Source organism: Dama dama, chromosome 11 (genome assembly GCF_033118175.1).
Source record: "Dama dama isolate Ldn47 chromosome 11, ASM3311817v1, whole genome shotgun sequence".
Taxonomy (NCBI): Eukaryota; Metazoa; Chordata; class Mammalia; order Artiodactyla; family Cervidae; genus Dama; species Dama dama.
The window spans coordinates 105,189,587-105,212,969 of NC_083691.1; positions in this window are offsets into that span (position 1 = coordinate 105,189,587).

The following is a 23,383-nucleotide window of genomic DNA, read 5'->3' on the forward strand; positions in this document are numbered from 1 at the left end:
TTCATATTTTTCATACCTTTTAGGCTCTTCATGTTTTTGAACACCGTTTCAAGCTCTTCCTATTTTTCAGACCGTTTCATGCTCCTCATATTTTTGACACCTTTTGAAGCTCTTCATATTGTTCACACCTTTTCAGGCTCTTCATGTTTTTCAACACCACTTCATGCTCCTCCTATTTTCAGACCGTTTCATGCTCCTCATATTTTTGACACCTTTTGAAGCTCTTCATATTTTGCACACCTTTTCAGACTCTTCATTTTTTTCAACACCGCTTCATGGTCCTCCTATTTTTCAGACCGTTTCATGCTGCTCATGTATTTGACACTTTTTGAAGCTCTTCATATTTTTCATACCTTTTCAGGCTCTTCATGTTTTTCATCACCAGTTCATGCTCCTCCTATATTTCAAAACGTTTCATGCTCCTCATATTTTTGACACTTTTTGAATCTCTTCATATTGTTCACACCTTTTCAGGCTTTTCATGCTTTTCAACACCACTTCATGCTCCTCATATATTTCAGATCGTTTAATGCTCCTCATAATTTTGACAACTTTTGAAGCTCTTCATATTTTTCACTCCTTATCAGGCTCTTCATGTTTTTGAGCCCAGATTCATGCTTCTCCTACTTTTCAGACCGTTTCATGCTCCTCATGTATTTCACACCCTTTGAAGCTCTTCATATTTTTCACACCTTTTCAGGCTCTTCATGATTTTTAACACCGTTTTATGCTCCTCTCATTTTTCAGACCGTTTCCTGCTCCTCATATTTTTGACACCTTTTGAAGTTCTTCATATTTCTCACACCTTTTCAGGATCTTCATGTGTTTCAACACCACTTCATGCTCCTCCTATTTTTCAGACCGTTTCATGCTCACCTCATTTTTGACACCTTTTGAAGCTCTTCGTATTTTTCACAGCTTTTGAAGCTCTTCATATTTTTCACATCTTTTCAGGCTCTTCATGTTTTTCAACACCACGTCATGCTCCTCCTATTTTTCAGACCCTTTCATGCTCATCTCATTTTTTACACCTTTTGAAGCTCTTCATATTTTTCACATCTTTTGAAACTCTTCATATTTTTCACACGTTTTCAGGCTTTTCATGTTTTTCAACACCGCTTCATGCTCCTCCTATTTTTCAAACCGTTTCATGCTCCTCATATTTTTGACACCTTATGAAGCTCTTCATATTTTTCACACCTTTTGAAGCTCTTCATATTTTCACATGTTTTCAGGCTCTTCATGTTTTTGAACACGGCTTCAGGCTCCTCCTATTTTTCAGACCGTTTCATGCTCCTCATATTCTTGACAAGTTTTGAGGCTCTTCATATTTTTCACACCTTTTCAGGCTCTTCACTTATTTGAACACCATTTCATGCTACCCCTATTTTGGAAACCGTTTCATTCTCCTCATACTTTGGACAGCTTTTGAAGCTCTTCATATATTTCACACCTTTTCATGCTTTTCATTTTTTTCAACACCACTTCATACTCCTCCTATTTTTCAGATCGTTTCATGCTCTTCTCATTTTGACACCTTTTGAAGCTCTTCATATTTTTCACAACTTTTGAAGCTCTTCATATTTTTCATATTTTTGAAGCTCTTCATATTTTCACACGTTTTCAGACTCTTCATGTTTTTCAACACCGCTTCATGCTCCTCCTATTTTTCAGATCGTTTCATGCTCCTCATATTTTTGACACCTTTTGAAGCTCTTCATATTTTTCACACCTTTTCAGGCTCTTCATGTTTTTGAACACCGCTTCATGCTCCTCCTATTTTTCAGACCGTTTCATGCTCCTCAGATTTTTGACACCTTTTGAGGCTCTTCATGTTTTTGAACACCGCTTCATGCTCCTCCTATTTTTCAGACCGTTTCATGCTCCTCATATATTTGACACCTTTTGAAGCTCCTCATATTTTTTAACACCTTTTCAGGCTCTTCGTGTTTTTGAACACCGCTTCATGCTCCTCCTATTTTTCAGACCGTTTCATGCTCCTCATATATTTGACACCTTTTGAAGCTTTTCATATTTTTCACACCTTTTCAGGCTCTTCATTTTTTTCAACACCATTTCATGCTCCTCCTATTTTTCACACCGTTTCATGCTCATCTAATTTTTGACACCTTTTGAAGCTCTTCATATTTTTCACACGTTTTGAAGCTCTTCATATTTTTCACACGTTTTCTGGCTCTTAAGGTTTTTCAACACCGCTTCATGCTGATTCTATTTTTCAGACCGTTTCATGCTCCTCATATTTTTGATACCTTTTGAAGCTCTTCATATTTTTCACACCTTTTCAGGCTCTTCATGTTTTTCAACACCACTTCATGCTCCTCCTATTTTCAGACCGGTTAATCCTCCTCATGTATTTCACAAGTTTTGAAACTATTCATATTGTTCACACCTTTTCAGGCTATTCATGATTTTGAACACCATTTCAAGCTCCTCCTATTTTGCAGATCGTTTCATTCTCCTCATATTTTTGACACCTTTTGAAGCTCTTCATATTTTTCACACCTTTTCAGGCTCTTCATGATATTCAACACCACTTCATGCTTCTACTATTTTTCAGACAGTTTCATTCTCATCTCATTTTTGGCACCTTTTCATGCTCTTCATATTTTTCACAACTTTTGAAGCTCTTCATATATTTCATATTTTTGAAGCACTTCATATTTTCACACGTATTCAGACTCTTCATGTTTTTCAACACCGCTTCATGCTGCTGCAATTTTTCAGACCGTTTCATGCTCCTCATATTTTGACACGTTTTGAAGCTTTTCCTATTTTTCACAGCTTTTCAGGCTCTTCATGTTTTGAACACAGTTTCATAATCCTCCTATTTTTCAGACCATTTCATGCTCGTCATGTATTTCACACCTTTTGAAGCTCTTCATATTTTTCACACCCTTTCAGGCTCTTCATGTTTTTGATCACCGTTTCATGCTCCTCGTATTTTTCAGACCGTTTCATGCTCCTCATATTTTTGACACCGTTTGAAGTTCTTCATATTTTTCACACCTTTTCAGGCTCTTCATGTTTTTCAACACCGCTTCATGCTCCTCCTAGTTTTCAGACTGTTTCATTCTCCTCATATTTTTGACACCTTTTGAAGCTCTTCATATATTTCACACCTTTTCAGGCTCTTCATTTTTTTCAAAACCACTTCATGATCCTCCTATTTTTCAGACCGTTTCAAGCTCATCTCATTTTTGACACCTTTTGAAGCTCTTCATATTTGTCACATCTTTTGAAGCTCTTCATATTTTTCACACATTTTCAGCCTCTTCATGTTTTTCAACACCGCTTCATGCTCCTCCTATTTTTCTGACCATTTCATTAACCTCATATTTTTCACACCTTTTGAAGCCCTTCATATTTTTCACACCTTTTCAGGCTCTTCATGTGTTTAAACACCGCTTCATGCTCCTCCTATTTTTCAGACCGTTTCATGCTCCTCATATTTTTGACACCTTTTGAAGCTCTTCATATTTTTCACACCTTTCAAGGCTCTTCATGTATTTCAATACCGTTTCATGCTCCTCCTATTTTTCAGACCGTTTCATACTCCTAATATTTTTGACACCTTTTGAAGCTCTTCATATTTTTCACACTTTTTCAGGCTCTTCATGTTTTTCAACACCGCTTCATGCTCCTCCTATTTTTCAGACCGTTTCATGCTCCTTATGTATTTCAAACCTTTTGAAGCTCTTCATATTTTCCACACCTTTTCAGGCTCTTTATGTTTTTGAACACCGCTTCATGCTCCTCCTATTTTTCAGACCGTTTCATGTTCCTCATATTTTTGACACGTTTTGAAGCTCTTAATATTTTTCACTCCTTTTGAAGCTCTTCATATTTTTCACACCTTTTCAGGCTCTTCATGTTTTTGAACACCGCTTCATACTCCTCCTATTTTTCAGAACGTTTCATGCTACTCATATTTTTGACATCTTTTGAAGCTCTTCATATTTTTCACACCTTTTCAGGCTCTTCATATTTTTGAACACTGCTTCATGCTCCTCCTATTTTTCAGACCGTTTTATGCTCCTCACGTATTTCACACCTTTTGAAGCTCTTCATATTTTTCACACCTTTTCAGGCTCTCATGTTTTTGAACACAGCTTCATGCTCGTTCTGTTTTTAAGGTTGTTACATGCACCTCATGTATTGCATACCTTTTGAAGCTCTTCATATATTTCACACCTTTTCAGGTTCTTCATGTTTTTCAACACCGCTTCATGCTCCTCCTATTTTTCAGACCGCTTCATGCTTGTCACTTTTTTGTCACCTTTTGAAGCTCTTCATATTTCTCACACGTTTTCATTCTCTTCATGTTTTTCAATACCGCTTCATGCTCCCAGGATTTTTCAGACCGTTTCATTCCCCTCATATTTTTGACACCTTTTGAAGCTCTTCATATATTTCACACCTTTTCAGGCTCTTCATTTTTTTGAACACGACTTCATCGTCCTCCTATTTTTCAGACCGTTTCATGCTCATCTCATTTTTGACACCTTTTGAAGCTCTTCATATTTTTCACACCTTTTGAAGCTCTTCATATTTTTCACACGTTTTCAGGCTCTTCATGTTTTTCAACACCACTTCATGCTTCTCTTATTTTTCAGACTTTTTCATGCTCCTCTCATTTCTGAAAACTTTTGAAGCTATTCATATATTTCACACATTTTCAGGCTCTTCATGTTTTTCAACAACACTTCATGCTCCGCCTATTTTTCAGATGGTTTCATGCTCATCTCATTTTTGACATCTTTTGAAGGTCTGCATATTTTTCACACTTTTTCAGGTTCTTCATGTTTTGAGCACTGCTTCATGCTCCTCCTATTTTTCACACCTTTTAAAGCTCTTCATATTTTCACATCTTTTCAGGCTCTTCATGTTTTTGAACACCGCTTCATGCTCCTCCTATTTTTCAGAGCGCTCCTACTGTATTTGACACCTTTTGATGCTCTTCATATTTTTGACACCTTTTCAGGCTCATCATGTTTTTGAACACCGTTTCATGCTCCTCCGATTTTTCAGACTGTTTCATACTCCTCATATTTTTGACACCATTTGAAACTCTTCATATTTTTCACAACTTTTCAGGCTCTTCATGTTTTGACACCGCTTCTTGCTCCTCCTATTTTTCAGAACGTTTCATGCTCCTCATATATTTGACACCTTTTGAAAGTCTTAATATTTTTCACACCTTTTCATGCTCTTCATCTTTTTCAAAACCGTTTCATGCTCATCCTGTTTTTCAGACTGTTTCATTCTCCTCTTATGTTTGACACCTTAAGAAGCTCTTCATATTTTTCACACCTTTTCAGGCTCTTCATGTTTGTCAACACAGTTTCAAGGTCCTATTATTTTTCAGACCGTTTCATGCTCATCTCATTTTTGACACCTTTGGAAGCTGTACATATTTTTCACAATTTTGAAGTTCTTCATATTTTTCACACCTTATCAGGCTCTCATGATTTAGAACACAGCTTCATACTCTTTGTATTTTTCAGACCGTTTCATGCTCCTCATATTTTTGACCCTTTTTGAAGCTCTTCATATTTTTCACACCTTTTAAGGCTTTTCATGTTTTTGAACACAGCTTCATACTCCTCGTATTTTTCAGACCGTTTCATGATCCTCATATTTTTGACCGTTTTTGAAGCTCTTCATATTTTTCACACCTTTTAAGGCTCTTCATGATTTTGAACACAGCTTCATACTCCTCGTATTTTTCAGACCGATTCATGCTCCTCATATTTTTGACCCCTTTTGAAGCTCTTCATATTTTTCACACGTTTTCAGGCTCTTCATGTTTTTTTTTATATTTCTTTTATTTATTTTTATATTTTTTCATGTTTTTGAACACCACTTCATGCTCCTCCTATTTTTCAGACCGTTTCATGTTCCTCATGTATTTCACACCTTTTGAAGCTCTTCATATTTTTGACTTCTTTTCAGGCTCTTCAAATTTTTCAACACCGCTTCATGCTCCTCCTATATTTCAGACCGTTTCATGCTCCTCATATTATTGACACGTTTTGAAGCTCTTCATATTTTTCACACCTTTTCAGGCTCTTCATCTTTTTCAACACCGCTTCATGCTCCTCTTATTTTTCAGACCGTTTCATGGTCCTCATGTATTTCACACGTTTTGAAGCTCTTCATATTTTTCACATCTTTTCAGGCTCGTCATGGTTTTCAACACCGCTTCATGCTCCTCCTATTTTATACACCGTTTCATGCTCCTCATGTATTTCACACCTTTTGAAGCTCTTCATATTTTTTACACCTTTTCAGGCTCTTCATATTTTTGAACAGCGCTTCAGGCTGCTCCTATTTTTCAGAACGTTTCATGCTCCTCATGTATTTCACACCTTGAAGCTCTTCATATTTTTCACACCTTTTGAAGCTCTTCATATTGTTCACACGTTTTCAGTTTCTTCATGTTTTTCAACCCCGCTTCATGCTCCTCCTCTTTTTCAGACCGTATCATGCTCCTCATTTTTTTGACACCTTTTGAAGCTCTTCATATATTTCACACCTTTTCAGACTCTTCAAGTTTTTCCAACACCGCCTCATGCTCCTCCTATTTTTCAGACCGTTTCGTGCTCCTCATATTTTTGACACATTTTGAAGCTCTTCATATTTTTCACACCTTTTCAGGCTCTTCATGTTTTTCAACACCGCTTCATGCTCCTCCTATTTTACACACCATTTCATGCTCCTCATTTTTTTTGACACCTTTAGAAGCTCTTCATATATTTCACACCTTTTCAGGCTCTTCATGTTTTCAGCACCACTTCATGCTCCTCCTATTTATCAGACCGGTTCATGCTCCTCATATTTTTGACACGTTTTGAAGCTGTTCTTATTTTTCACACCTTTTGAAGCTCTTCATATTTTTCACACGTTTTCAGTTTCTTTATGTTTTTCAACACCGCTTCATGCTCCTCCTATTTTTCAGACCGTATCATGCTCCTCATATTTTTGACACCTTTTGAAGCTCTTCATATTTTTCACACCTTTTTAGGCTCTTCATGGTTTTGAACACCGCTTCATGCTCCTCCTCTTTCACACCTTTAAATCTCTTTATATTTTTCACACCTTTTCAGGCTCTTCATATTTTTGAACACCACTTCATGCTTCTCCTATTTTTCAAACAGTTTCATGCTCTTCATGTATTTCACACTTTTTGAAGCTCTTCATATTTTTAACACCTTTTCAGGCTCTTCATGTTTTTAAACACCGCTTCATGATCCTCCTATTTTTCAGACCGTTTCATGCTCCTCAAGTATTTCACACCTTTTGAGCTCTTCATATTTTTCACACCTTTTCAGGGTCTTCATGTTTTTCAACACCACTTCATGCTACTCCTATTTTTCAGACCGTTTCATGCTCCTCATATATTTGACACATTTTGAAGCTCTTCTTTTTTTTTTCACACCTTTCCAGGCTCTTCATTTTTTTGAACACCACTTCATGCTTCTCCTATTTTTCAAACAGTTTCATGGTCTTCATGTATTTCACACATTTTGAAGCTCTTCATATTTTTAACACCTTTTCAGGCTCTTCATGTTTTTAAACACCGCTTCATGATCCTCCTATTTTTCAGACCGTTTCATGCTCTTCAAGTATTTCACACCTTTTGAAGCTCTTCATATTTTTCACACCTTTTCAGGGTCTTCATGTTTTTCAACACCACTTCATGCTCCTCCTATTTTTCATACCGTTTCAAGCTCCTCATATTTTTGACACCTTTTGAAGCTCTTCCTATTTTTCACATTTTTGAAGCTCTTCATATTTTTCTCACGTTTGCAGGCTCTTCATGTTTTTAACACCGCTTCATGCTCCTCCGATTTTTCAAACCGTTTCATACTCCTCATATATTTGACACCTTTTGAACCTCTTCATATTTTTCACACCTTTTCAGGCTCTTCATGTTTTTGAACACCATTTCATGCTCCTTCTATTTTGGAGACCGTTTCATTCTCCTCATATTTTGGACACCTTTGGTAGCTCTTCATATATTTCACACCTTTTCAGGCTTTTCATTTTTTTCAACACCACTTCATGCTCCTCATATTTTTCAGACCGTTTCATGATCATCTCACTTTGACACCTTTTGAAGCTCTTCATATTTTTCACACGTTTTCAGGCTCATAAGGTTTTTCAACACCGCTTAATGCTGATTCTCTTTTTCAGACCGTTTCATGCTCCTCATATTTTTGTCACGTTTTGAATCTCTTCATATTTTTCACACTTTTTCAGGCTCTTCATGTTTTTGAACAACGTTTCATGCTCCTCCTATTTTTCAGACCGTTTCATGCTCCTCATATATTTGACACGTTTTGAATCTCTTCATATTTTTCACACTTTTTCAGGCTCTTCATGGATTTCAACCCCGTTTCATGCTCCTCCTATTTTTCAGACCGTTTCATGCTCCTCATATTTTTGACACCTTTTGAAGCTCTTCATATCTTTCAAATCTTTTCAGGCTCTTCATGTTTTTCCACAGAACATCATGCATCTCATATTTTTCAGACCGTTTCATGCTCCTCATGTATTTCACACCTTTTGAAGCTCTTCATATTTTTCACACCTTTTCAGGCTCTTCATGTTTTTGATCACCGTTTCATTCTCCTCCTATTTTTCAGACCGTTTCATGCTCCTCATATTTTTGACACCTTTTGAAGCTCTTCATATCTTTCAAATCTTTTCAGGCTCTTCATGTTTTTGAACACCGCTTCATGATCCTCCTATTTTTCAGACCGTTTCATGCTTTTCATATTTTTGACACATTTTGAAGCTCTTCATATTTTTCACACCTTTTGAAGCTCTTCATATTTTTCACAGCTTTTCAGGCTCTTCATGTTTTTGAACACCATTTCATGCTCCCCTATTTTGGAAACCGTTTCATTCTCCTCATACTTTGGACAGCTTTTGAAGCTCTTCATATATTTCACACCTTTTCATGCTTTTCATTTTTTTCAACACCACTTCATACTCCTCCTATTTTTCAGATCGTTTCATGCTCTTCTCATTTTGACACCTTTTGAAGCTCTTCATATTTTTCACTACTTTTGAAGCTTTTCATATTTTTCACACCTTTTCAGGCTCTTCATGACTTTCAACACCGCTTCATGCTCCTCATATTTTTCAGACCGTTTCATGCTCATCTCATTTTTGACACCTTTTGAAGCTCTTCATATTTTTCACAACTTTTGAAGCTCTTCATATTTTTCATATTTTTGAAGCTCTTCATATTTTCACACGTTTTCAGACTCTTCATGTTTTTCAACACCGCTTCATGTTTCTCCTATTCTTCAGACCGTTTCATGCTCCTCATATATTTGACACCTTTTGAAGCTTTTCATATTTTTCACACCTTTTCAGGCTCTTTATGTTTTTGAACACCGCTTCATGCTCCTCCTATTTTTCAGACCGTTTCATGCTCCTCATATTTTTGACACCTTTTGAAGCTCTTCATATTTTTCACACCTTTTCAGGCTCTTCATGTTTTTGAACACCGCTTCATGCTCCTCCTATTTTTCAGACCGTTTCATGCTCCTCAGATTTTTGACACCTTTTGAGGCTCTTCATGTTTTTGAACACCGCTTCATGCTCCTCCTATTTTTCAGACCGTTTCATGCTCCTCATATATTTGACACCTTTTGAAGCTTTTCATATTTTTCACACCTTTTCAGGCTCTTCATTTTTTTCAACACCATTTCATGCTCCTCCTATTTTTCACACCGTTTCATGCTCATCTAATTTTTGACACCTTTTGAAGCTCTTCATATTTTTCACACGTTTTGAAGCTCTTCATATTTTTCACACGTTTTCTGGCTCTTAAGGTTTTTCAACACCGCTTCATGCTGATTCTATTTTTCAGACCGTTTCATGCTCCTCATATTTTTGATACCTTTTGAAGCTCTTCATATTTTTCACACTTTTTCAGGCTATTCATGTTTTTCAACACCACTTCATGCTCCTCCTATTTTCAGACCGGTTAATCCTCCTCATGTATTTCACAAGTTTTGAAACTATTCATATTGTTCACACCTTTTCAGGCTATTCATGATTTTGAACACCATTTCAAGCTCCTCCTATTTTGCAGATCGTTTCATTCTCCTCATATTTTTGACACCTTTTGAAGCTCTTCATATTTTTCACACCTTTTCAGGCTCTTCATGATATTCAACACCACTTCATGCTTCTACTATTTTTCAGAAAGTTTCATTCTCATCTCATTTTTGACACCTTTTCATGCTCTTCATATTTTTCACAACTTTTGAAGCTCTTCATATATTTCATATTTTTGAAGCTCTTCATATTTTCACACGTATTCAGACTCTTCATGTTTTTCAACACCGCTTCATGCTGCTGCAATTTTTCAGACCGTTTCATGCTCCTCATATTTTGACACGTTTTGAAGCTTCTCCTATTTTTCACAGCTTTTCAGGCTCTTCATGTTTTTGAACACCGTTTCATAATCCTCCTATTTTTCAGACCATTTCATGCTCCTCATGTATTTCACACCTTATGAAGCTCTTCATATTTTTCACACCCTTTCAGGCTCTTCATGTTTCTGATAACCGTTTCATGCTCCTCGTATTTTTCAGACCGTTTCATGCTCCTCATATTTTTGACACCGTTTGAAGGTCTTCATATTTTTCACACCTTTTCAGGCTCTTCATGTTTTTCAACACCGCTTCATGCTCCTCCTAGTTTTCAGACTGTTTCATTCTCCTCATATTTTTGACACCTTTTGAAGCTCTTCATATATTTCACACCTTTTCAGGCTCTTCATTTTTTTCAAAACCACTTCATGATCCTCCTATTTTTCAGACCGTTTCAAGCTCATCTCATTTTTGACACCTTTTGAAGCTCTTCATATTTGTCACATCTTTTGAAGCACTTCATATTTTTCACACATTTTCAGCCTCTTCATGTTTTTCAACACCGCTTCATGCTCCTCCTATTTTTCTGACCATTTCATGCACCTCATATTTTTCACACCTTTTGAAGCCCTTCATATTTTTCACACCTTTTCAGGCTCTTCATGTGTTTAAACACCGCTTCATGCTCCTCCTATTTTTCAGACCGTTTCATGCTCCTCATATTTTTGACACCTTTTTAAGCTCTTCATATTTTTCACACCTTTCAAGGCTCTTCATGTTTTTCAACACCGTTTCATGCTCCTCCTATTTTTCAGACCGTTTCATACTCCTAATATTTTTGACACCTTTTGAAGCTCTTCATATTTTTCACACCTTTTCAGGCTCTTCATGTTTTTCAACACCGCTTCATGCTCCTCCTATTTTTCAGACCGTTTCATGCTCCTTATGTATTTCAAACCTTTTGAAGCTCTTCATATTTTTCACACCTTTTCAGTCTCTTCATGTTTTTCCACAGAACTTCATGCATCTAATATTTTTCAGACCGTTTCATGCTCCTCATGTATTCCACAACTTTTGAAGCTCTTCATATTTTCCACACCTTTTCAGGCTCTTTATGTTTTTGAACACCGCTTCATGCTCCTCCTATTTTTCAGACCGTTTCATGTTCCTCATATTTTTGACACGTTTTGAAGCTCTTCATATTTTTCACTCCTTTTGAAGCTCTTCATATTTTTCACACCTTTTCAGGCTCTTCATGTTTTTGAACACCGCTTCATACTCCTCCTATTTTTCAGAACGTTTCATGCTACTCATATTTTTGACATCTTTTGAAGCTCTTCATATTTTTCACACCTTTTCAGGCTCTTCATATTTTTGAACACTGCTTCATGCTCCTCCTATTTTTCAGACCGTTTTATGCTCCTCACGTATTTCACACCTTTTGAAGCTCTTCATATTTTTCACACCTTTTCAGGCTCTCATGTTTTTGAACACAGCTTCATGCTCGTTCTGTTTTTAAGGTTGTTACATGCACCTCATGTATTGCATACCTTTTGAAGCTCTTCATATATTTCACACCTTTTCAGGTTCTTCATGTTTTTCAACACCACTTCATGCTCCTCCTATTTTTCAGACCGCTTCATGCTTGTCATTTTTTTGTCACCTTTTGAAGCTCTTCATATTTCTCACACGTTTTCATTCTCTTCATGTTTTTCAACACCGCTTCATGCTCCCAGGATTTTTCAGACCGTTTCATTCCCCTCATATTTTTGACACCTTTTGAAGCTCTTCATATATTTCACACCTTTTCAGGCTCTTCATTTTTTTGAACACGACTTCATCGTCCTCCTATTTTTCAGACCGTTTCATGCTCATCTCATTTTTGAAACCTTTTGAAGCTCTTCATATTTTTCACACCTTTTGAAGCTCTTCATATTTTTCACACGTTTTCAGGCTCTTCATGTTTTTCAACACCACTTCATGCTTCTCCTATTTTTCAGACCATTTCATGCGCCTCACATATTTGACACGTTTTGAAGCTCTTCATATTTTTCACACCTTTTGAAGTTCTTCATATTTTTCACACGTTTTCAGGCTCTTCATATTTTTCAACACCACTTCATGCTTCTATTATTTTTCAGACTTTTTCATGCTCTTCTCATTTCTGAAAACTTTTGAAGCTATTCATATATTTCACAAATTTTCAGGCTCTTCATGGTTTTCAACAACACTTCATGCTCCACCTATTTTTCAAATGGTCTCATGCTCATCTCATTTTTGACACCTTTTGAAGGTCTGCATATTTTTAACACTTTTTCAGGTTCATGTTTTGAGCACTGCTTCATGCTCCTCCTATTTTTCACACCTTTTGAAGCTCTTCATATTTTCACACATTTTCAGGCTCTTCATGTTTTTGAACACCGCTTCATGCTCCTCCTATTTTTCAGACCGTTTAATGCTCCTCCTGTATTTGACACCTTTTGATGCTCTTCATATTTTTCACACCTTTTCAGGCTCATCATGTTTTTGAACACCGTTTCATGCTCCTCCGATTTTTCAGACTGTTTCATACTCCTCATATTTTTGAGACCTTTTGAAACTCTTCATATTTTTGACTTCTTTTCAGGCTCTTCAAATTTTTCAACACCGCTTCATGCTCCTCCTATTTTTCAGACCATTTCCTGCTCTTCATATTTTTCACACCTTTTTAAGCTCTTCATATATTTCGCACCTTTTCAGGCTCTTCATCTTTTTCAACAACACATCATGTTCCTCCTATTTTTCAGACCATTTCATGCTTCTCATAATTTTGACACCTTTTGAAGCTCTTCATATTTTTCACATCTTTTCATGCTCTTCATCTTTTTAGAAACCGCTTCATGCTCCTCCTATTTATCAGACCGTTTCATGCTCCTCATGTATTTCACAATCTTTGAAGCTCTTCGTATTTTTCACACCTTTTCAGTCTCTTCATGTTTTTCAACACCGTTTCATGACCCTCCTATTTTTCAGACCGTTTCATGCTCCTCATGTATTTCACACCTTTTGAAGCTCTTCATGTTTTTAACACCTTTTCAGGCTGTTCATGTTTTTGAACACCGTTTCATGCTCCTCCTATTTTTGAGACCGTTTATTGCTCCTCATATTTTTGACACCTTTTGAAGCTCTTCATATTTTTCACACCTTCTGAAGCTCTTCATATATTTCACACCTTTTCAGGTTCTTCATGTTTTTCAACACCACTTGTTGCTCCTCCAATTTTTCAGACCATTTCATGCTCTTCTCATTTTTGACACCTTTTGAAGCTCTTCATTATTTCACACCTTTTGAAGCTCTTCATATTTTTCATACGTTTTCAGGCTCTTCATGTTTTTCAACATCACTTCATGCTCCTCCTATTTTTCAGACCGTTTCCTGCTCCTCATGTATTTCACACTCTTTAAACTCTGCATTTTTTTCATACCATTTCAGGCTCTTCATGTTTTTCAACACCGTTTCATGCTCCTCCTATTTTTCAGACCGTTTCATGCTCCTCATATATTTGACAGGATTTGAGGCTCTTCATATTTTTCACAACTTTCCAGGCTCTTCATGTTTTTGAACACCGTTTCATGCTCCTCCTATTTTTCAGACCATTTCATGCTCATCTCGTATTTGACACCTTTTGAAGCTCTTCATATTTTTCACACCTTTTGAAGATCTTCATCTTTTTGCCACTTTTTCAGTCTTTTCATGTTTTACAACACCGTTTCATGCTCCTCCTATTTTTCAGACCGTTTAATTCTCCTCATGTATTTCACATCTTTTCAAGCTCTTCTTATTATTCACACCTTTTCAGTCTCTTCATGTTTTTGAACACTGTTTCATGCTACTCCTATTTTTCAGACCGTTCATGCTCCTCATATTTTTCACAGCTTTTGAAGCTCTTCATATTTTTCACACCTTTTCAGCCTCTTCATGTATTTCAACACCACTTCATGCTCCTCCTATTTTTCCGACCGCTTCATGCCCCTCATATTTTTCACACCTTTTGGAGCTCTTCATATTTTTCCCACCTTTTGAAGCTCTTCATATTTTTCACACCTTTTCAAGCTCTTCATGTTTTTCAACACCACTTCATTCTCCTCCTGTTTTTCAGACCGTTTCATGCTCATCTTATTTATGACACCTTTGAACCTCTTCATATTTTTCACACGTTTTGAAACTCTTCATATTTTTCACACGTTATCAGGCATTTCATGTTTTTCAACACCGATTCATGATCCTCCTACTTTTCAGACCGTTCATCCTCCTCATATTTTTGAACATTTTGAAGCTCTTCATATTTTTCACACCTTTTCAGGCTCTTCATGTTTTTCAAGACCGCTTCATGCTCTTCCTAATTTTCAGACCATTGATGCTGCTCTTATTTTTGACACCTTTTGAAGCTCTTCATTTTTTTTAACACATTTTCAGGCTCTTCATGTTTTTCAACACCGCTTCATGGTCCTCCTATTTTTCAGACCGTTTCATGCTACTCATGTATTTGACACTTTTTGAAGCTCTTCATACTTTTCATACCTTTTCAGGCTCTTCATGTTTTTCATCACCAGTTCATGCTCCTCCTATATTTCAAAACGTTTCATGCTCCTCATATTTTTGACACCTTTTGAAGCTCTTCATATTGTTCACACCTTTTCAGGCTTTTCATGCATTTCAACACCACTTCATGCTCCTCATATATTTCAGATCGTTTCATGCTCCTCATAATTTTGACAACTTTTGAAGCTCTTCATATTTTTCACTCCTTATCAGGCTCTTCATGTTTTTGAGCCCAGATTCATGCTCCTCCTATTTTTCAGACCATTTCATGCTCCTCATGTATTTCACACCCTTTGAAGCTCTTCATATTTTTCACACCTTTTCAGGCTCTTCATGATTTTTAACACCGTTTTATGCTCCTCTCATTTTTCAGACCGTTTCCTGATCCTCATATTTTTGACACCTTTTGAAGTTCTTCATATTTCTCACACCTTTTCAGGCTCTTCATATGTTTCAACACCACTTCATGCTCCTCCTATTTTTCAGACCGTTTCATGCTCACCTCATTTTTGACACCTTTTGAAGCTCTTCGTATTTTTCACAGCTTTTGAAGCTCTTCATATTTTTCACATCTTTTCAGGCTCTTCATGTTTTTCAACACCACGTCATGCTCCTCCTATTTTTCAGACCCTTTCATGCTCATCTCATTTTTTACACCTTTTGAAGCTCTTCATATTTTTCACACCTTTTGAAACTCTTCATATTTTTCACACGTTTTCAGGCTTTTCATGTTTTTCAACACCGCTTCATGCTCCTCCTATTTTTCACACCGTTTCATGCTCATCTAATTTTTGACACCTTTTGAAGCTCTTCATATTTTTCACACGTTTTGAAGCTCTTCATATTTTTCACACGTTTTCTGGCTCTTAAGGTTTTTCAACACCGCTTCATGCTGATTCTATTTTTCAGACCGTTTCATGCTCCTCATATTTTTGATACCTTTTGAAGCTCTTCATATTTTTCACACCTTTTCAGGCTCTTCATGTTTTTCAACACCACTTCATGCTCCTCCTATTTTCAGACCGGTTAATCCTCCTCATGTATTTCACAAGTTTTGAAACTATTCATATTGTTCACACCTTTTCAGGCTATTCATGATTTTGAAAACCATTTCAAGCTCCTCCTATTTTGCAGATCGTTTCATTCTCCTCATATTTTTGACAACTTTTGAAGCTCTTCATATTTTTCACACCTTTTCAGGCTCTTCATGATATTCAACACCACTTCATGCTTCTACTATTTTTCAGACAGTTTCATTCTCATCTCATTTTTGACACCTTTTCATGCTCTTCATATTTTTCACAACTTTTGAAGCTCTTCATATATTTCATATTTTTGAAGCACTTCATATTTTCACACGTATTCAGACTCTTCATGTTTTTCAACACCGCTTCATGCTGCTGCAATTTTTCAGACCGTTTCATGCTCCTCATATTTTGACACGTTTTGAAGCTTTTCCTATTTTTCACAGCTTTTCAGGCTCTTCATGTTTTGAACACCGTTTCATAATCCTCCTATTTTTCAGACCATTTCATGCTCCTCATGTATTTCACACCTTTTGAAGCTCTTCATATTTTTCACACCCTTTCAGGCTCTTCATGTTTTTGATCACCGTTTCATGCTCCTCGTATTTTTCAGACCGTTTCATGCTCCTCATATTTTTGACACCGTTTGAAGGTCTTCATATTTTTCACACCTTTTCAGGCTCTTCATGTTTTTCAACACCGCTTCATGCTCCTCCTAGTTTTCAGACTGTTTCATTCTCCTCATATTTTTGACACCTTTTGAAGCTCTTCATATATTTCACACCTTTTCAGGCTCTTCATTTTTTTCAAAACCACTTCATGATCCTCCTATTTTTCAGACCGTTTCAAGCTCATCTCATTTTTGACACCTTTTGAAGCTCTTCATATTTGTCACATCTTTTGAAGCTCTTCATATTTTTCACACATTTTCAGCCTCTTCATGTTTTTCAACACCGCTTCATGCTCCTCCTATTTTTCTGACCATTTCATTCACCTCATATTTTTCACACCTTTTGAAGCCCTTCATATTTTTCACACCTTTTCAGGCTCTTCATGTGTTTAAACACCGCTTCATGCTCCTCCTATTTTTCAGACCGTTTCATGCTCCTCATATTTTTGACACCTTTTGAAGCTCTTCATATTTTTCACACCTTTCAAGGCACTTCATGTTTTTCAACACCGTTTCATGCTCCTCCTATTTTTCAGACCGTTTCATACTCCTAATATTTTTGACACCTTTTGAAGCTCTTCATATTTTTCACACCTTTTCAGGCTTTTCATGTTTTTCAACACCGCTTCATGCTCCTCCTATTTTTCAGACCGTTTCATGCTCCTTATGTATTTCAAACCTTTTGAAGCTCTTCATATTTTTCACACCTTTTCAGTCTCTTCATGTTTTTCCACAGAACTTCATGCATCTAATATTTTTCAGACCGTTTCATGCTCCTCATGTATTCCACAACTTTTGAAGCTCTTCATATTTTCCACACCTTTTCAGGCTCTTTATGTTTTTGAACACCGCTTCATGCTCCTCCTATTTTTCAGACCGTTTCATGTTCCTCATATTTTTGACACGTTTTGAAGCTCTTCATATTTTTCACTCCTTTTGAAGCTCTTCATATTTTTCACACCTTTTCAGGCTCTTCATGTTTTTGAACACCGCTTCATACTCCTCCTATTTTTCAGAACGTTTCATGCTACTCATATTTTTGACATCTTTTGAAGCTCTTCATATTTTTCACACCTTTTCAGGCTCTTCATATTTTTGAACACTGCTTCATGCTCCTCCTATTTTTCAGACCGTTTTATGCTCCTCACGTATTTCACACCTTTTGAAGCTCTTCATATTTTTCACACCTTTTCAGGCTCTCATGTTTTTGAACACAGCTTCATGCTCGTTCTGTTTTTAAGGTTGTTACATGCACCTCATGTATTGCATACCTTTTGAAGCTCTTCATATATTTCACACCTTTTCAGGTTCTTCATGTTTTTCAACACCGCTTCATGCTCCTCTTATTTTTCAGACCGCTTCATGCTTGTCATTTTTTTGTCACCTTTTGAAGCTCTTCATATTTCTCACACGTTTTCATTCTCTTCATGTTTTTCAACACCGCTTCATGCTCCCAGGATTTTTCAGACCGTTTCATTCCCCTCATATTTTTGACACCTTTTGAAGCTCTTCATATATTTCACACCTTTTCAGGCTCTTCATTTTTTTGAACACGACTTCATGGTCCTCCTATTTTTCAGACCGTTTCATGCTCATCTCATTTTTGACACCTTTTGAAGCTCTTCATATTTTTCACACCTTTTGAAGCTCTTCATATTTTTCACACGTTTTCAGGCTCTTCATGTTTTCAACACCACTTCATGCTTCTCCTATTTTTCAGACCATTTCATGCGCCTCATATATTTGACACGTTTTGAAGCTCTTCATATTTTTCACACCTTTTGAAGTTCTTCATATTTTTCACACGTTTTCAGGCTCTTCATATTTTTCAACACCACTTCATGCTTCTCTTATTTTTCAGACTTTTTCATGCTCCTCTCATTTCTGAAAACTTTTGAACCTATTCATATATTTCACACATTTTCAGGCTCTTCATGTTTTTCAACAACACTTCATGCTCCGCCTATTTTTCAGATGGTTTCATGCTCATCTCATTTTTGACACCTTTTGAAGGTCTGCATATTTTTCACACTTTTTCAGGTTCTTCATGTTTTGAGCACTGCTTCATGCTCCTCCTATTTTTCACACCTTTTGAAGCTCTTCATATTTTCACATCTTTTCAGGCTCTTCATGTTTTTGAACACCGCTTCATGCTCCTCCTATTTTTCAGACCGTTTAATGCTCCTCCTGTATTTGACACCTTTTGATGCTCTTCATATTTTTCACACCTTTTCAGGCTCATCATGTTTTTGAACACCGTTTCATGCTCCTCCGATTTTTCAGACTGTTTCATACTCCTCATATTTTTGATACCTTTTGAAACTCTTCATAATTTTCACAACTTTTCAGGCTCTTCATGTTTTGACACCGCTTCTTGCTCCTCCTATTTTTCAGAACGTTTCATGCTCCTCATATATTTGACACCTTTTGAAAGTCTTAATATTTTTCACACCTTTTCATGCTCTTCATCTTTTTCAAAACCGTTTCATGCTCATCCTGTTTTTCAGACTGTTTCATTCTCCTCTTATGTTTGACACCTTAAGAAGCTCTTCATATTTTTCACACCTTTTCATGCTCTTCATGTTTGCCAACACAGTTTCAAGGTCCTATTATTTTTCAGACCGTTTCATGCTCATCTCATTTTTGACACCTTTGGAAGCTGTACATATTTTTCATAATTTTGAAGTTCTTCATATTTTTCACACCTTTTCAGGCTCTCATGATTTAGAACACAGCTTCATACTCCTCCTATTTTTCAGACCGTTTCATGCTCCTCATATTTTTGACCCTTTTTGAAGCTCTTCATATTTTTCACACCTTTTAAGGCTCTTCATGTTTTTGAACACAGCTTCATACTCCTCGTATTTTTCAGACCGTTTCATGATCCTCATATTTTTGACCGTTTTTGAAGCTCTTCATATTTTTCACACCTTTTAAGGCTCTTCATGTTTTTGAACACAGCTTCATACTCCTCGTATTTTTCAGACCGTTTCATGCTCCTCATATTTTTGACCCCTTTTGAAGCTCTTCATATTTTTCACACGTTTTCAGGCTCTTCATGTTTTTTTTATATTTCTTTTATTTATTTTTATATTTTTTCATGTTTTTGAACACCGATTCATGCTCCTCCTATTTTTCAGACCGTTTCATGTTCCTCATGTATTTCACACCTTTTGAAGCTCTTCATATTTTTGACTTCTTTTCAGGCTCTTCAAATTTTTCAACACCGCTTCATGCTCCTCCTATATTTCAGACCGTTTCATGCTCCTCATATTATTGACACGTTTTGAAGCTCTTCATATTTTTCACACCTTTTCAGGCTCTTCATCTTTTTCAACACCGCTTCATGCTCCTCTTATTTTTCAGACCGTTTCATGGTCCTCATGTATTTCACACGTTTTGAAGCTCTTCATATTTTTCACATCTTTTCAGGCTCGTCATGTTTTTCAACACCGCTTCATGCTCCTCCTATTTTATACACCGTTTCATGCTCCTCATGTATTTCACACCTTTTGAAGCTCTTCATATTTTTTACACCTTTTCAGGCTCTTCATATTTTTGAACAGCGCTTCATGTGCTCCTATTTTTCAGAACGTTTCATGCTCCTCATGTATTTCACACCTTGAAGCTCTTCATATTTTTCACACCTTTTGAAGCTCTTCATATTTTTCACACGTTTTCAGTTTCTTCATGTTTTTCAACCCCGCTTCATGCGCCTCCTATTTTTCAGACCGTATCATGCTCCTCATATTTTTGACACCTTTTGAAGCTCTTCATATTTTTCACACCTTTCCAGGCTCTTCAAGTTTTTCAACACCGCTTCATGCTCCTCCTATTTTTCAGACCTTTTCGTGCTCCTCATATTTTTGACACCTTTTGAAGCTCTTCATATTTTTCACACCTTTTCAGGCTCTTCATGTTTTTCAACACCGCTTCATGCTCCTCCTATTTTACACACCATTTCATGCTCCTCATTTTTTTTGATACCTTTAGAAGCTCTTCATATATTTCACACCTTTTCAGGCTCTTCATGTTTTCAGCACCACTTCATGCTCCTCCTATTTATCAGACCGGTTCATGCTCCTCATATTTTTGACACGTTTTGAAGCTGTTCTTATTTTTCACAGCTTTTGAAGCTCTTCATATTTTTCACACGTTTTCAGTTTCTTTATGTTTTTCAACACCGCTTCATGCTCCTCCTATTTTTCAGACCGTATCATTCTCCTCATATTTTTGACACCTTTTGAAGCTCTTCATATTTTTCACACCTTTTTATGCTCTTCATGGTTTTGAACACCGCTTCATGCTCCTCCTCTTTCACACCTTTTAATCTCTTTATATTTTTCACACCTTTTCAGGCTCTTCATATTTTTGAACACCACTTCATGCTTCTCCTATTTTTCAAACAGTTTCATGCTCTTCATGTATTTCACACTTTTTGAAGCTCTTCATATTTTTAACACCTTTTCAGGCTCTTCATGTTTTTAAACACCACTTCATGATCCTCCTATTTTTCAGACCGTTTCATGCTCCTCAATTATTTCACACCTTTTGAAGCTCTTCATATTTTTTACATCTTTTCAGGGTCTTCATGTTTTTCAACACCACTTCATGCTACTCCTATTTTTCAGACCGTTTCATGCTCCTCATATATTTGACACATTTTGAAGCTCTTCTTTTTTATTCACACCTTTCCAGGCTCTTCATTTTTTTGAACACCACTTCATGCTTCTCCTATTTTTCAAACACTTTCATGCTCTTCATGTTTCACAGTTTTTGAAGCTCTTCATATTTTTAACACCTTTTCAGGCTCTTCATGTTTTTAAACACCGCTTCATGATCCTCCTATTTTTCAGACCGTTTCATGCTCCTCAAGTATTTCACACCTTTTGAAGCTCTTCATATTTTTCACACCTTTGCAGGGTCTTCATGTTTTTCAACACCACTTCATGCTCCTCCTATTTTTCATACCGTTTCAAGCTCCTCATATTTTTGACACCTTTTGAAGCTCTTCCTATTTTTCACATTTTTGAAGCTCTTCATATTTTTCTCACATTTTCAGGCTCTTCATGTTTTTCAACACCGCTTTATGCTCCTCCTATTTTTCAAACCGTTTCATACTCCTCATATATTTGACACCTTTTGAACCTCTTCATATTTTTCACACCTTTTCAGGCTCTTCATGTTTTTGAACACCATTTCATGCTCCTTCTATTTTGGAGACCGTTTCATTCTCCTCATATTTTGGACACCTTTGGTAGCTCTTCATATATTTCACACCTTTTCAGGCTTTTCATTTTTTTCAACACCACTTCATGCTCCTCATATTTTTCAGACCGTTTCATGCTCATCTACTTTGACACCTTTTGAAGCTCTTCATATTTTTCACTACTTTTGAAGCTTTTAATATTTTTCACACCTTGTCATGCTCTTCATGATTTTCAACACTGCTTCATGCTCCTCCTATTTTTCAGACCGTTTCATGCTCATCTCATTTTTGACACCTTTTGAAGGCCTTCATATTTTTCACAACTTTTGAAGCTCTTCATATTTTTCATATTTTTGAAGCTGTTCATATTTTCACACCTTTTCAGGCTCTTCATGTTTTTCAACACCGTTTCAAGCTCCTCCTATTTTTCAGACTGTTTTATGCTCCTCATATTTTTGACACCTTTTGAAGCTCTTCATATTTTTCACACCTTTTGAAGCTCTTTATATTTTTCACACGTTTTCAGGCTCATAAGGTTTTTCAACACCGCTTCATGCTGATTCTCTTTTTCAGACCGTTTCATGCTCCTCACATTTTTGTCACGTTTTGAATCTCTTCATATTTTTCACACTTTTTCAGGCTCTTCATGGATTTCAACACCGTTTCATGCTCCTCCTATTTTTCAGACCGTTTCATGGTCCTCATATTTTTCACACCTTTTGAATCTCTTCATATTTTTCACACCTTTTCAGTCTTTTCATGTTTTTCCACAGAACATCATGCATCTCATATTTTTCAGACCGCTTCATGCTCCTCATGTCTTTCACAACTTTTGAAGCTCTTCATATTTTTCACACCTTTTCAGGCTCTTCATGTTTTTGATCACCGTTTCATGCTCCTCCTATTTTTCAGACCATTTCATGCTCCTCTTATTTTTGACACCTTTTGAAGCTCTTCATATCTTTCAAATCTTTTCAGGCTCTTCATGTTTTTGAACACCGCTTCATGATCCTCCTATTTTTCAGACCGTTTCATGCTCCTCATATTTTTGACACCTTTTGAAGCTCTTCATATTTTTCACACCTTTTGAAGCTCTTCATATTTTTCACACCTTTTCATGCTCTTCATGTTTTTGAACACCATTTCATGCTCCCCCTATTTTGGAAACCGTTTCATTCTCCTCATACTTTGGACAGCTTTTGAAGCTCTTCATATATTTCACACCTTTTCATGCTTTTCATTTTTTTCAACACCACTTCATACTCCTCCTATTTTTCAGATCGTTTCATGCTCTTCTCATTTTGACACCTTTTGAAGCTCTTCATATTTTTCACTACTTTTGAAGCTTTTCATATTTTTCACACCTTTTCAGGCTCTTCATGACTTTCAACACCGCTTCATGCTCCTCATATTTTTCAGACCGTTTCATGCTCATCTCATTTTTGACACCTTTTGAAGCTCTTCATATTTTTCACAACTTTTG